Source organism: Haemaphysalis longicornis, unplaced genomic scaffold (genome assembly GCF_048455015.1).
Source record: "Haemaphysalis longicornis isolate Haplotype H1 unplaced genomic scaffold, Haemaphysalis longicornis Haplotype H1 scaffold_58, whole genome shotgun sequence".
NCBI lineage: Eukaryota > Metazoa > Arthropoda > Arachnida > Ixodida > Ixodidae > Haemaphysalis > Haemaphysalis longicornis.
This window is the reverse complement of record NW_027526401.1, coordinates 941,484-957,056: the sequence shown is the minus strand read 5'-3', so window position 1 is coordinate 957,056 and position 15,573 is coordinate 941,484. Positions and strand designations below refer to the sequence as shown.

The 15,573-nt window shown below is 44.6% G+C and overlaps 1 long non-coding RNA gene across 6 annotated transcripts; it reads left to right on the top strand.

The window, feature by feature from the left end:
- The first annotated feature begins 2,961 nt into the window (after positions 1–2,961).
- Positions 2,962–14,322, top strand: LOC144140986 (uncharacterized). Of its 6 annotated transcripts, none has more exons than XR_013316410.1 (6): positions 2,962–3,327; positions 3,432–3,505; positions 4,321–4,584; positions 8,723–8,885; positions 11,012–11,133; positions 14,145–14,322. It is a non-coding gene; the product is annotated as an uncharacterized LOC144140986 (long non-coding RNA). The 6 variants fall into 6 exon arrangements; XR_013316408.1 differs by having other exon boundaries at positions 4,306–4,584; XR_013316409.1 differs by having other exon boundaries at positions 2,963–3,505.
- Positions 14,323–15,573: the final 1,251 nt, after the last annotated feature.

Below are 15,573 nucleotides of genomic sequence, written 5' to 3'. Positions count from 1 at the left end.
AAGAACAAAAAAAAGATACATCAGATGCAAAAGATACAAAAAGATACATCATGGGTCATGGTTCAATACGATCAAGTGTTGGATCAATATGATCATGGATCAATACGATTTGAGAGTGTTGCTGTGCTTACTGCCCACCGTGTTAGCCTTGCTTCAAAATTTCGGTGCTTTTGACATCTTTTTGTTTCTTAGTCAATATTGTGTGTGTGTTAGGTTTTAATTCATGCCCTCTCCCTCTGCTTCTTCAATCTGTTACCTATATCCCCCCTACATACACACCAGCAGGCATTTTTATGTCTGCCCAAGGGTTGAACTGGTACTCGGACTATTTGGTCGACTGTGTTCAGCCAACCATTCAATAACCCTAAATTGGACTGGGCGATCTAAACACACAGCTCTTCAACCCTGTTGCAAAGTGAACTGACAGCATTATTAGGTGACATTAAATATGACACGTAAAAACACAGTGATTTCTACTAATAGCATCTTCGATAAACTGCACCAGTCACACCGGGGCGCACCGGTGCGCCTCTTCATCCTGGATCAACTGCGCCGGTGTGCACCATCTGTCCTCCATAAACCGGGCCACACCGTCGCGGGCAGTTTTTGGCTGCCCCGCCACACACTGAGGGAGTCGACGGGCTCCGGGGTGCAATCACAAGATACATTGCGAACAACGCTGGAGAAGCGGCTTCCTCCACCGTCTGCTGCAGCGACGGTGGTGATGCCGCATCGGTGCACTTGTGTGAAGGTGGACAGAGCTGTATGTTGTTGCTGACAAGGATGACTTACGAAATCATTGGGCAATGATGGAGTAAAAGTAAAAAGTTTATTGGCATAGCTTGCGACGGGCTCCGCACGGAGGCAACAACGGCCAGAGATTGTAAATGAAGACATGAACTTCGTGTACTGCAAAGAAGGCTGCATGAATTGCCAGCCAGTTGGAGATTTGCATCCGCTTCGTTCGATTGAATTTTCATGAACAGTCACTGCGGTCCTAGACCATCAAGCGGAAGGGTGGACAGAAACAGGCACTCGTATCATGGCTTTAAACGAAGATGAGAATCAGCTTGTATGTAGCTGTTTAGTTGAAGTGGTGAAAGTGCATTGTTGCGCATGTGTGACGGATATGGGTTTAATGTACACATAATCATTGCCCTTCAATAAATATCACTTTCTAGTAGCGCTGTGTCACATTATGCTGCTGTATTGCCACTTGTGAACATTTTTATGCGTTGCTTTCTTAGCTTAAGAGATGGTGCTTGGGTAGAATTGCTCAGTTTGTCCTCGATCAACGCTCCATGCCGGGTGCACATTGTCACCTGGCACTGTGCGTTGCACCGGTTTTGGGGGCAACCCCGGTGCGTGCTTATTGAGGACGTTATATGTTGACAACCGACCAAAACTAAAAAGCACCATTTATCATTTTCAGTGAAATTGACACCCCTTGTTCCTTCAGGGAATGTTTGTAAGGATCTTACTGGAAGATGCACAAGTTGAGCACAAACAAGGGTTCATCCAGAATTTCGCTTTTGGGGGATTGTCCAAATTCTCCTCATGGGGTGATGGGGGGATTTTGAGTGGGGAGGGGGCATTGAAGAAATCCCTGTTTAAACTTTACAATGCTCCAATAGGAATTAGAGTATTTGAAAACAGCTGCTGATGGGACATGCTTAATCCATAAAAGCACATAACAAGCTGGGGCTTCAGCATTTTTTTTTTCAGTGAAACGTACCATGTACAGCCAAACTGTTCACTGTGAAGTATTTGTTTCTGTATAACAGCACGTTGCGCCGTATCCTCCAAGACGCTAGACGTACACATTTGTGCCCTAGCTGCCTGTCCACACTGTATTTTTCCTTTTTTAAGTAACAGTCAGACGCCCTACCAAACAACGATGTCAAGACATGCTTTGGCTCACACCAAGGCAAGCAGTTTATTGCTGCAGCCTTGGTTGCTTTTCTTTAGCGACAAACTCAATCGGCTGTGCAGATGTATTTTAGGGCGTGTAGGCAGGGATTCTATCTTCTATTTTCACACGGGCCGCTGGGAGCGGCCTGTAATATTCTTTTCGCTCGTCGCTACCGCACACTGTACCTGTTTGCTGTACCCATCACGGTTTTCGCGTCGTTCGTCGCTTCGGTTGCTTTCTCATGTTGCGCCTTGAGCTATGCCCACGTACTCTAACTACTTCAGAGGTTTTCGCTGCTGTCAGCAGTCGTTTTACACAACAGGTTTGCTGTCATTAATTGTCGTATTAGCGTGATGTGGCTTGTCTGCAAGATCGGTGCGTGACAAACAAGCGTTACCAAACTAGCGGCGTATTTCACTTCATTCGTGGCTACCCTCGCTTGCATGGAAGAGATCGGGAATGATCTGAGATAGCTTTGTTGGGTCAAATAAGGGAGCTTTGGCTATATCGCTTGTAACACTAGCGTAGTTGGCCTTGTCAGCAAGATCGGTGCGAGAGAAGCAAGCGCTATAACTGCCGAAATGTCTAAACTACGGTCAAAACAAGACGCAAGCAACAATATCCATTGACACTTTGGTAATTATACTATATTCTTAGCCCACCAAAACCTCTTGCTAGGATAGTGCAGTGGTAGAATACTCGTCTAGCGTTTTGATAGTCGCAAGTTCGAATCTCGGCGAAGATTTTTTTTTTTTTGTCCGTGAGGAATTTAATAGCTTTTTTTTTTACAAGAGAAAGCGCTTGTTTCCTGCTTCCAATCACGTCAACGTTGGCGATTTGTTCCGTCTCTTTCTATAAAAAAGGAAAAGAAACCGCTGAGAATTGACCGGAATAAAGGCCGTCAAAACTATCGAAACTACTTTAACATCAATGTAAATGTGTCAGAGTTTTTCATTACTATGTACTTCTGCGTATGAAAACCTCAGTTTGAAGATATAAACTTGTTATAGCTTTCAGAAACGAAAAGATTATTGCCAATATTCTCGCACTAACACGACTTTCGTCAAACTGAGAGGTGCTGCTATTGCAGCCTGGCAACTATGTCTCACATTGTGTGTGTGTGTTTGTGAGGATCCCGCGCAATCCCGCGTTTGTGCTGTGCTGTTTGCATCAGTTTTATCTGCAGATTTCCAGCTGAAATCAAACTTATAGAAGTTTTATTGCGCGATGTCAGTCCTTCCAACCTACGCATGTGTTGAAAACATGGGCACTGGAAGAACGATCATCGCCGCCCGCCTCAGAAGACTGCGCGTCAAAAGTGGATGGCATTGCTTCCGAACAAAGTGTATTGGTGTTCGCAAAGTGAAGACGACAGTGAAGAAGGATTTTACGTAGGAAACATCGTTCCTGCTAGGGTAAGTAGGCATGTTTTATAAATCTGTACTTGTTTGGAACGGGTTCTGGTGTTTATGGGTCAGCGGTTCACTAAACCCCCATCTCATTTTCTCTTAAATCCTAGGGGACTTGCGTACTTTCTGGGCGACCTGGATTTACCTGTCCACGGTTTCCGCGGCAGTCAGCATCAAATTACGCGTAAGCTAGACCTTAACTACGACGCTCGCGCTGTAGTAGAGGGCTGCTAATTATTTGACATGATCACATCACGCGAGGTTCTTTAAAACCTATGCGTTTTTGCGTTATGTGTCTACCAAAATCTGCCTTCGCGACTGCAGATCCCGTCGAAATTTCGCGTGAGCGGCACAACGCTGTGATCAGTACACATTCGTGAATGCCTGCGGTATACGATGAAGTAACGTGGACAGGAGATGCCCTGGAAGTAGTGTACATGCGAAAAAGCGGGCACTTGATTCCGTAGGAGCAGCTCGCGGGAACTGTGGGGCTCGATATCAGAGGCATCTGCATTGTTGTAAATTAGTGATGAAAGTTAAGCAAGGTGTCAACATCCTAATATCCCGAAATTGAAGACCATACAGAGACTAACAAGGAAACTGTAGGCCCGCACTCTCAACTCGATTTATATTGGAGAATCGAACTTGCAAAGACAAGCTAGGCAATGCAATAGAGGATCCTCAACAAGCACACACTAGTCCCTATTGAAAGCTATGGACCCAGATAAGCTGCTAGCATGCGTTCAATGCAAATTAGCGTAGCGGTAAGCTTTGGATATATCATGAATACCCCAATTGCATTACTGGCGTGTCTAATAAACACATCGTTAATGTGACCTAAATTTCACTTTGGATGTTGCTGGAATGTTCTTATTATTGCCTTGATGGTGAATGTCCTTAAGCGATTACAAATCCACTTGATGTAAGCATTTGATCTTTGCGTGGCCTTCTCTTGTATTTCAACTACTGTCTGTGCACTCACAGATCGTGTACCTTCAGGTGCTGCTGCTGGCTGTCCTGGGTCGGCTGCCTGTCAGTCCAGTTCCCAAGGCTTTGCCAGGGCCTCCCCTGGCCAACCACCTGCTGGACCTAAGCTGCGGCCGGCCTTCCCTTGGTGCTCTGTATGCTTCGCCACCAGGAAAAGCCATTCCTTTGTCTGTCACCTGGCACCAAGTCACTCGGCACACCCCTTCAAACGCGCGTCATTTCCTCGGCCCCAGGCACTGCTGCCATTCAGCGCACCCATCGATTATGTACTTGCAGGTTAGTTATTGCACGTTGTGCAAACTTCCATTGTCATGATGTATACCTGTTAGCAGTGTTCTAGCCTCTGGTTATTGGAAACATTTTCGTGAAGCAGTGCTGTGCATTTTAAGCATGTTATTGGTTAGTGGGGATATTCAAGAGAATCTGGAGGCGCAGGAAGAGAAACCGAACTTTGTTTTAAAGGGTTCATTCGCATGGAATCAAGCCAGGCAATCCTTTTAAAATGTTTCTATACATATGCAGCGGGTGTGGAGAGGGCCTATCCGTAATCCACATACTCATTCAATGCAAGGCACTTGACATAACACAATGCAAACACTTCCAACAACTATACACACGACATATTCCACTTCTTCTTAGGAGACAAGCCCATGTTTTCACTCAAACGTGTTTTCGAGTTTCTTACCGACGTAAAATTTTTACATCTCATTTCTTATCATGCATCTTGACAACCTGGCCCTTTACACCAGTCATCTTAATTATGTTGTGTCTTACTTTGTTTATTTTTACTGAAATGTTTTACTTTTACTTTCATGTCGCTCTCATAACACGACTTTTGTTTGGCGCTCTTTGCCCTTAGTTTGCCTTGCGCCATTAAAACCTAAACACCATCATCATCATAAAATCTTTCTATAAGGCTTGAAGAACTAACCATACAAACTGACGTGGAACTACTTTCTATTTTAGGTAAGCTTAAAATTCCACCTACTTCAGATCCTACTGGTATTATTTACAGTGTACTGAAAAGTACAATCCACACTGTAGAATTCTGATGGCGCTATTTTCAGTCTCTCGACAGGCGCTATTCTCAGTGATGGGTGGATAGCCGAGGTAGTACAAACCTTTCCATCTGGGTACCGTGCTTCACCATTAAACTACAGGCCAATTTTCCTAACAAGCACCATATGCAAGGTTGTGGAACATTTCATTCTCTCTCAAGTCACCAAGTACTTATAAAATTACATCATCATATTTGAATATCAGCATGGGGTTAAAAGTAACTCACAAGGGTTACTCTCGTAAAACGCAACTTTCTGGGATTCTTCAGGGTCTACATTCACCCATTGACGCAGGTTTACACACTCCTGCAGTTTATCTCAATTTTTCTAAGGCATTTGATCGCATTACACACCGCAGACTACTTCTCAGACTTCACCGTAATGTCCTCATTTGGATCACGGATTTTCTTCCTTGTTGAATTAAAGGGGCCCTAAACAGGGTTCCAAATGTAGCGATTTTACGTGCTGTGCGCTGAAGGAACAGCATCCCGCAAAAAATGGTTTAAAAGTGTTGTGTTAAGTATTAGCTAAGTTATTGTTCAATAAAAAGGGTTGGCAATAAGGCCTGGAGCTTTCACCCTGTCCTCGCACCTCTTAATCGGTGTGAATGCTATGACATCACTGACATGCACAAGACCACTTAGAGACCTTACAGTTTCGAGGTACACACAGCCATTGACTCTGCTTGTCACGCTTTACTTTTTTAGCAGGCGACGTGTATGCTCTGCCCACTGCTGGCTGCGCTGAGCTGAGTGGGGCAGTAAGCAGGCGGACCGCTCGCACTGCCGTGGTTGCGTCGGTATGTCAGATGTAGAATGGGGGAAATGAGTGTTTGACGGCCAGATAGGGGGGTCCCAAACACAACATGTTCGCTGGTGACTGTAATTGAAGATTTCCACCTACGATTGGCGGTTCGCTAGCATTTATTGCAGGTGGCGCTGTTGCAGCGAGCAGGTCCCTCTAACTTGCGCAGAAAAGGCTTAGCATCGCCGCAGTTATTCAGTCACCACTTTACGAAGCTGAGCTGATGACGATTACCAGCGCAATCTTTCACTGCACTATTTCCCCCTTTCATGCATTTGTAAACTGATTTCCAGCAATAGTCCCCCTCTGGCGGACAGGGACAAGTTTTAACTGCTGCGGTTCATGCCATATCGCGTATACACTGCACAGCGGGGTCCTTGTCGACCGTGCAGGCAGATGCTTGCCACGCTCACACTTGTAGCGGCGATTCCACCTGCAGAGACTCTCCGTGTTTTTCGGTGTTATTCATACTTTGCAAACAATGCACTATATCCACAAACTCAGCTAAGCTCGTGTAACGGATGGCGACGATCGACATTTGTTTTTCCAAAGATAGCTGTGCTGTAGTGCCGTTCGGCGGAACCGCCGAACCATGCACCCGCATTTCCACCGCAGCTGGGAACGCTGATTAACTGTAGATTTTAGGAAACCCGCCAAAAGCAACGCTGTAGTGTTCAGCACCAGCTTTGCCATGAAGGTTGCGTCAGAGTCGCAAAGTTACGTCAGAGTGTGTGAGAATGGCGACAAGGATTGACAGGTAAACAAGGAAAGAAGCGAAGACCTTTCTTGCACTTTTGTGCAGCATTCGCTTTACGCAGAGGTATTATATTTGGTATACGTTGTCGTGAACATGTTGTCTAGCAATTTTGTATTTGAAACCACTACCTTCGGAAGCCTATTTAATGCCCCTTCAAGTTAACGTCTGCTAATACCTCTACTTATTTTGCCCCCATTAATTTGGTGTCGTCCAAGGCAGTGTGCTTGGTCCTCTACATTTTAAATCTATTTTTATCATCTACCATGTTGCATATCTTCCCGTGCACATCTCGTCGCAGACGGTGTTGCAGTTTATCACACAATATCTTTCGACAACCACCATCAATGCTTTCAAACTGATTAAAGCACTTCTCTGGGTTAGTTGTTCATATCACGCTTGGGTTAGATTAATGCGCTGCTTAGGCTTACGATACAAGGATGGAGACAAAGAAACACACAACGCAAATGGGTAAGTGCAAACAAGCAACTATTTGTTCTTTGGAACGCCTCCAACAGCTTTACAGAAAAGAGAAGAAACAAACACTAAAAAAAGGGTGGGGGGGGGGGGGGAGGGGGAGATTTAAGGCGAGAAATGAAACAACGAATCTTAAAAAGCTGACTCTCATGCCAATGGGTTTCACAAGAAGTTCCATTTCTAGTTCCGTTTACACGTTGACGCGGAAATCTTAGTTCTGATTGCCGAGTTTTTTTATGTTATCTGAACACGAAACCAACCAACTTACAGGCTACTGTTCCGTTGAAGCGGCAAGTCCGTTAAAGCGATTTCCATTTATCGAGATTATACTGTATATCAAGGAGCTCTGGGTGCAGCTTTTTGCTTTACTGGAAGCTGCACTAACATGTAAACGTCTGGTTGCAGAATTCAAGATAGTGGCTCAGCTTTTAAATTTTATGTCAGTACTCTTATAATAGTGGCGAAGGATAGGGCAGATTGCATTAAATGGTTGGCATTAAGGGTTGTACAACCTGGGCACCGCCGTAATATTGCCATATATATGAACGTGTTTCATCTTTACAACAAACAAGTGAGAGCCAGTACTTTGTGCGTCTTTGCGAAGTCTTTGTCAACTTTTCACGTTGTCATCATATTTATGTGTCTACTAATTTGCCCAATGGCATGTTTTTTTTTTTTTTCAACACCACTTTAAGCAGTGGTGACCATTCAGACATGGACACCGCTTAGTTGACACGGGTATTGTAAACCTCATTGCTAGGGCAGTGGTTGTTTGAAGGTGGCATATATCTGGATGCCACCCGTCAGCCACTAGCAGTCAGCAAAGCAGTGGGTGCCATCGTCCTCCTTAGTCTACTTGCAGGCTCCTAGCTATTGCAGTTATAGGTAATGCAAGCTATAAGAGGCATAATAACAGCTTGGTTTAATATGAACTGCACAATAACAGGTTTTTCAATGTACTTGTTTCCATGAAATGTTGTAGTGCTCCTCAATTTTGTGGGTTTTGGCATTCTAGGTCGACTTTGTATAGTGAAGTGTCAAGTGCACTACAAAAACCCTCTGCCCCATAGTAGCATTAAATGGCTTATGCCGGTTGCGACCCTTATTAGTGAGACTTTGCCAAGTTTGGTATTTTATTGTAGGAAATAAGGGACCTCTGAAGATATCTTATTTTTGGCATAAACCACTGCTTCACTGAATATTATAGCAATATTGCGGACAATGGCTTTAGTGAATCTTGCAAATATTTCTCGAACATCAAATAACCAAACTAATACTGTTTTACATTTGTGCTCATAAATATCCTGATGAACTATTGCAGGAGGCATCTTTAAGAAGAAATGCTTCGTAGTGTGTGAGCAGATAGAGCTGTTAGGAGAAGGTATGGACTTCACGGAAGCGATGTGCGTGGAATTTCTTCTCTACTATGTATTCAACATGGTGTACCCAGGAAGCGTAGCCACAACACTGGAATTCATTCAGAGGTGAGTTTGATCATGCTTAACCTACTCTTTAGACAGGTGTCCTCATTCCAGGATGCCTTTAGCTCGGGCTGCATCGACACCCCTTCCAATTAAGCGTACCTGATCTTCGAGGGGTGAGCTGGCCAAGGCTCTCTCCCGAAGCTTTGTGGAAAGGTGGGTGGCGGAGTCTAGGGTAGAGTCGGTGCCACCACCCACTAAGTGTTCAAGCAAACGCCGCCTGTATAATCATTGATTCATTGCATAACGCGTGAGCGAAAAATGGCCAAACAGCCACTCTCCTGCTGCTCTCTCCTACCCTTTCCCACTCCGTAGCCTTCCTGCGTGCTTTCATGTCCGTCGGCCAGCGCCGCTACTCGGAAACTGTGCAAAATAGTTGGCTGTTTGTTTAGCGTTCCTCAGGCAGCGCTCCTACGCTTTGTTGTTTTTCACCATGACTGTCTGTCTTGGTCTGTTGCTGATAAAACCGCGCCACGGGCGCAAAATCACTTGTACTGCCGCAGGCTGGTGCCGGCTTTGCGCGCTTACCTACGTGGATCACCGGCCCCGAAATTTTCTGAGTGGGGCATCCCCGCTCTCTCCCCTCTGCATTTTGGCGTTGTTTTGTCACCGCTGTTCGCACTCCGCATCAGTACGCAGTTTTAAAATTGAGGACTGTACTGTAGAAGTGCCCAGACAGTGTGACCGGGCCCTCAGCTGCTTATCGTTTTGTTTTCTATAACCTTCTGAAATTTACAAGCATGTGATATTCTTGGAAAGTAATGGTAAAAGTGAGTGCCTGAATAAAAAATGTGTATGCAATTTTTCTTGCCTACATCCTCCTGAGAGAAAAATATCAGTAAAATATTGGCTGTACCCTCGGAAAATATCGTTTTTCTGCTCGCTATTTGTCCACCCAAAAATAATATGTTCTTACACTACTTCAGTTCCGCCTTTGTCAGTTATCTTTGGAAAAATACAGCAAGTATGAAGCGAGCGACGTGTTGAACGAGATCCCCAGTGCGGCCCAGAATTAGCGCCATATCGCAGCTAACATGTGAGCGAAATGGCTTTTGAAACCCAACATGCAAGCTGACAGACACACGTCGTAGAAGTGGGGGCAGTGTTCGCGACTCGCGAGCAGTGACATAAAACGGGATGTCCGCCAGCGCGTGCCACATAGTGGATTAGTGCCTGAACTAAGCGTCCCTACCCTGCCCATTGAAAAGCACGCGACGCGTTAGGCAATGTTTTATACAGGCGGCGTTGGTTCAAGGGTCAGAGGCTCACCCAGAAGCAGCAAAGTGGAGACAGTTGTGTGCAGTCAGACCGGAGCAGTCTGGTCAGGGTGTTGGAAGGTGTTAAAAGGGCCATGAAGACAAAATACGAGTTTGTTTTATTTGAGGGAGTTTTATAGTACCCCTGGCACTTGTCCAGCAGCAAACAAGGATTTGTTCACTGAGAAATTAAACAATTTAAGCCAACATTTTGATTCTCCCGCTGAATTGTGTTTTGGGACGTCAGCGAATGAAGGGCACAAATAAATTGTAATAAAGAGCGGTACGTTTGTAGTGAGGTGGGTGGCTGCGTGGGGCTGAGACATAATCTGGTTTGTATACTGAGGTCATAGCTGTCGAGAAGGACAAGGTTTACTTTTCTGCTCAAAGAACAAGGCGCATTTAAAAGCATTAGTATGAAATACGCATGCAGCTCAACTCAACTCCTCAACAGCTATGAACTCAGTATACAAACCAGATTTATGTCTCAGCCCCACGCAGCCACCCACCTCACTACAAACGTACCCCTCTATTATAAAAATTTATTTGTGAAATAATGCTGCAAGCATTATTTCACTTGTCAAATATTTGTGGTTAAAAGGGGTATGCGCCTGTGTAGCATGTGCTACAAGGTGATGGTTTTGTGTTTGCTCTTTACTAGAATGGGGAGTATGACCAATCCACGAAAAGCAGATTGGGCATGCTACTTTTGTTTAAACCATGACGCTTTCAAAAGCGTATTTGTAATGTTAGCTCTTAAATGCTACAGGCACAGAAGGACACGACCTGCCCATTTTTTTTTTTGCATTCAGAATCATTGCAATTCATAGGAATAGGGCTGAAATAAAAATTGTTCACTTGTTTATCTTACAGACAACTTTTCAACATAAATCCTCTGAGCGGCACCAAATGTGACGGAAAGCGCAAGTCACGAACCAGCGTGAATGTAAAGGTTATGAAGCTAGCGCAGGCCCTCCGAATGATCCTCTGAAGTGGTAAGTAGAAAACCTGCACATTAGGTCATTTTGGGACACTCATTTGTAGTGCTGCCTGGGCACCATGCTTAAAGGGACAGACAACTGATTTGTGTCGCGTATATGTTGTCTAGCTCATATGAAAGCCAGCGTTTTATATTGCCCAGTAACCACAAGCAATTTCTAAACAAATTGGGGGAAATACTTTTAATTTGGCAGCAAACTTCCTGAAATGGAAAGGGTGGCGGTTCGTAGTGTCGAAACTTGACACTACAATATGATATGTGTCCCTGTCACGTGACCTGCAAACCTAGCAGCTACTGTAACTGCTGAAACGTTTATTGAAGTATTGAAAACCTTTCAATACAAGTATTTGTACAAGGTTAAATTGTATATGTATTTCTAAACATGCCGCCCACCGTCACTGGGGTGCTCTCAGTGTGGCTTGAACCACCATGCCCAGAATCAACGGAAGCGTTCAGTAAACAGACCTAGTGAAGGAGCTTTGACGATTCTGCCTGAGTCAGGGGCGTTCGTTCTGCCAAAATATTTGATTTCAGTTTCCAAATACGGCAATGGCAGCTTTAAAAAAAAAAATGTTGCGCCCAGGGAGAATCGAACTTCCCACCCTTACAATGTGAAGCCAAATTCTACCTATCGTCTATCCCAACAGATGGCGCATTCGTGCAAAAGAGACCGTTGCATTAAAAACAGACATAAAGAAACAGGAAAGCCTGCGATTCAAACTTTTTTAGCTGGGTACAAGTTTTTAAATAGCGTTTTTCATCTCGCATACAGACAAAAGTATGTTGCCGAGCTACCCTATGTCGTGGTTGCCAGAATTATTTTTGGGAGGGACACATACGGCTCGTAGATCTAAAAATTTCGATTTAAGAAGTTCTGCGCCGTTATTAGCACAACCGTTTCTCGTCAAGGTGCTCTAAGTGATGCCCTTTCATTTGGCATAGAGAATATATACTCGACAAAAATCGGTTGTCTGTCCCTTTAAGCTGTGTATCCCGTCTGAGCCACATCTGCAGATATGTTCTCAGCATGCCCCACAAGCAATACAAGGAGTTTTGCTCATTTCAAATTTTTTGTAGCGCAAAGATTCTCTAGAAAATGTTCAAGCAGTGTCCGATAGCAGGAGGGGCTATTATTGCGCGCTAGTAATAATGGTTCATCTATCTGAAGTGAAATTTAATGCAAAAAGTCAGGTGGCTAAACATACCAACGTTACTCAAATTACGATCGTTGTGAACGTGCACCTTGGGGATTGAAATGTTTCGCACCAGCCTCCTGCACGGAGCCTTACGGTACCGACGGAGGCCTGGTCCGGCTGCACCCATGGCCACTACGCCAAACCGACACCTCTCTATTCAACAGCTGGTGGGGTGCGACGTCTGTCACCTCGCTTTGTGAAACTTTTGCCGTGGCTCTACACTTGTGCAGAGAGCCGAGTCTGAGATTACAAAAATAATAATTTCAGCATTCCCACGATAATAAAAATGCCTTACGCTTGCTTAGTTTTTCAATTCGATATTTTCAACGGAACTCCAGGCTATCTATGCATAGAATTTAAAAATGGTTTGTAAAAAGGTAGTGCAGTTCGTACCTTGTGATACTCTATTACAAAAAAACTTTGTTGAAAGGTGGTTTCAGTTTTATGTACGTTCAGAACCGATTGGAAAGTGCACTGCTCCCCCCCCCCCCCCCCCCCCCCCTAATTTCCCAAAAATTTGATTTTTTTTTTAGGCTCCTAAGGTGACATAATAAATGTTGTGCTTCTGGTCCAAATCAAGGTTCTTCTGCTGCAAAATTGAGATTTCGCTGCTTCAAAAACTGCTCCCAAATGTGATTCAGTTGTCTCACCCCTGGGAATTGATTAATGCATTATGGGGTTTAACTGACGAGGGTATGTTTAACCTCTGTGTGCACCACTTTGCGCCACTGTTCTTCAACCTAACCGGAGTCATGTTTTTCGGTAGCATCCTTGTTCTTGATGGAAAAGCAGGCCATCTGCTTGGACAGGCCCGTACTTATGGCGATGTCGGCCTGCTTTTTGCCATGTTCGACAGCGTTAATAATGCGTAGTTATTCCAACAGTGAAAGGGACTACCCTGCCGCTGGTTGCACGAAAAAAGTCCTCCGACACTGGCTTGGCCTGGCTGCACCCACAACCCATTCTATGCCGGCATTGTTGTTAGACAGTTCTATGCCGACATTGTTGCTAGACAGTTTTTTCACTGAAATAAACTAACAAAAGGCATATTGGGGCTGGCACCTTGAAAGTCTGCTATTTTTTGCCCAAAAATGTAGTCTGTTGTAACCGACAGTGTGCTATGTAGCCTGGTCCATTATGAGCGAAGTGAACTCCACTTAAAATGCATGGGCACCAAACAAACTCAAATGGTCTGTTGTAACTGGAAGTTCGTTGTTGCCGGATCCACTGTAACGAGTGTAGACTATCCAGGTCGGTTGAATCATTAGGCGCCACTCATGGTTGCTGTGTCAACTACAAAGGATGGCACACTGCAGTGTGTTTCCACGCCACACCAGCCTTCAAAGTGTTGATGTTCGAATGTTGATCTTGACCTTCAAAATGTTGATCTTGACCTTGACCTTCATGGTTAGTATTGACTATGTTCACACACACGTTCAACAGATAAATGCGCTGGTAGCCCACAAAATTAGGCCCTGTGGACTTGTCAGTCATTTGTCATAGGCAGATTCAGCAGTTGACAAGGAGATTGGTGTGAGGGAGAACTTGTAGAACCTGTCTTTGGAATGAGCTTTTTTCTTAAGTTTGTGTAAATTGGCAGCACTAACTTCGGACATGGCCTACACATTCTAGATTTAAATGCGATGTGCTAATTACACCTTTACAACTGCGAAAAAATTAGTGGACTTCGTACGTGTTAGGCTCTGAGAAATAGTGCTGCATACCTTCGCACATATTTTTGAATTCCCAGGTGTTCACGACTCAAATAAGTGATGCCTGGGGCTTTAATATCTTGTTTTCTTCTTTTTAGGCTGCCATGAGCAAGTTTGGAAAGACTCCAACAACATGACAGCTAAAACTCTCTATTAATGCTCCTGCCTTCGCAACACCTAAGAAGTGCTTGGTGTTCTTGGATTTCTTACACAGCAGAATCTTGACATTGCATAGATATTGTAAATTTCACCCAAAATAAACATTTCGACAACTACCAGCTGTATTCATTATTGCATATGCCAAGAACTACATATTGAAAAAATAAAACTCATTGCCAATCTATCAATATTACGGAGAGATTAGTTTTGCACTACGGAATGCCAGTAATATTACGGTCTAGCCATAGTGGGCAGCACGGTGGGTCTGTTACATTACGGAGTGGAGGTTGTATCAATTACGGGGAGGCAGGTTTTCTGAAACGGAGTGTTTGTTTTATTACGGTCGTGCTGTACCACCAAATACGGTGGGTCCATTATATTACGGAGTGACGGTTCTATCAATTACGGGGAGGCAGGTTTCCTGAAACGGAGTGCTTGTTTTATTACGGTCTTGCTGTACTACCAAATACGGTGGGCCCATTATATTACGGAGTCAAGGTTCTGTCAATTACGGAAAGACGTGCTTTTTAAAACGGAGTGTGTTTTGTTACGGCCTTTCCGTACTACGGAATGTCCGTTCTTAAAATTCTTTCCGTTGTCTAAATAACGGAATTGTGTCCGGCAACATTTTACCAGCAGCTTTCTCCGTAAAATTGGCCATTTTTTTTTACAGTGTACTAACCCTAGGCGATTTTCTTGTAACTAACATCAATAGTTTCTCCCGTGGCACCATCTAAAGCACCCAGTGACTGCAATGGCTTGTGTTTTGGAAATATAAAACTGCTCGCAGACATATGCGCGAAAGGGCAACGACGACGCCATTAGGGGATTAACGACGCAGCAAAGAGACTAACTGCATGCGTTTCGTCTTGCCGTTACTCCTTATAGGTCGGCGGGGACGAACAGTTAGTCCGCATTTATGCACACGGCACGTATTCTGCCGCAGATACTCCCCTTGAAGATGAACGATCGCCCGCGAAGACTAACGGCTGTATTTTAGTCCCTATTTTAGTCCTTTTTGCCTAAGAGTGTGGAGCAGCAGCCTGGCACTTATATCCCGCGCTGAATCCGCTTGGGTGCGTTGAAGTGGCTGACCAGTGTGGCCCGCCTAGATCCTCGTTGACGTCCAGTTTTGGCCAGTTTTCGTCGTTGATTTGTCCAGTGGTGCCGTTTTGGCCAGAGTGGTTGATCCCGATGTCAGGACCCCAAGAAGGTAAGGCACATAGCAGGATGACCTGCATGAAGGCAAATGGTGAGCGCGCCATTGTCGTAGCGGTGCCGTGCCCCTACCCTATACCAAATACACTATGTTAATCTTACTAAAACTCTTAAAGATTGGCTTGACACATTCATCAGGAAAGCCACGAA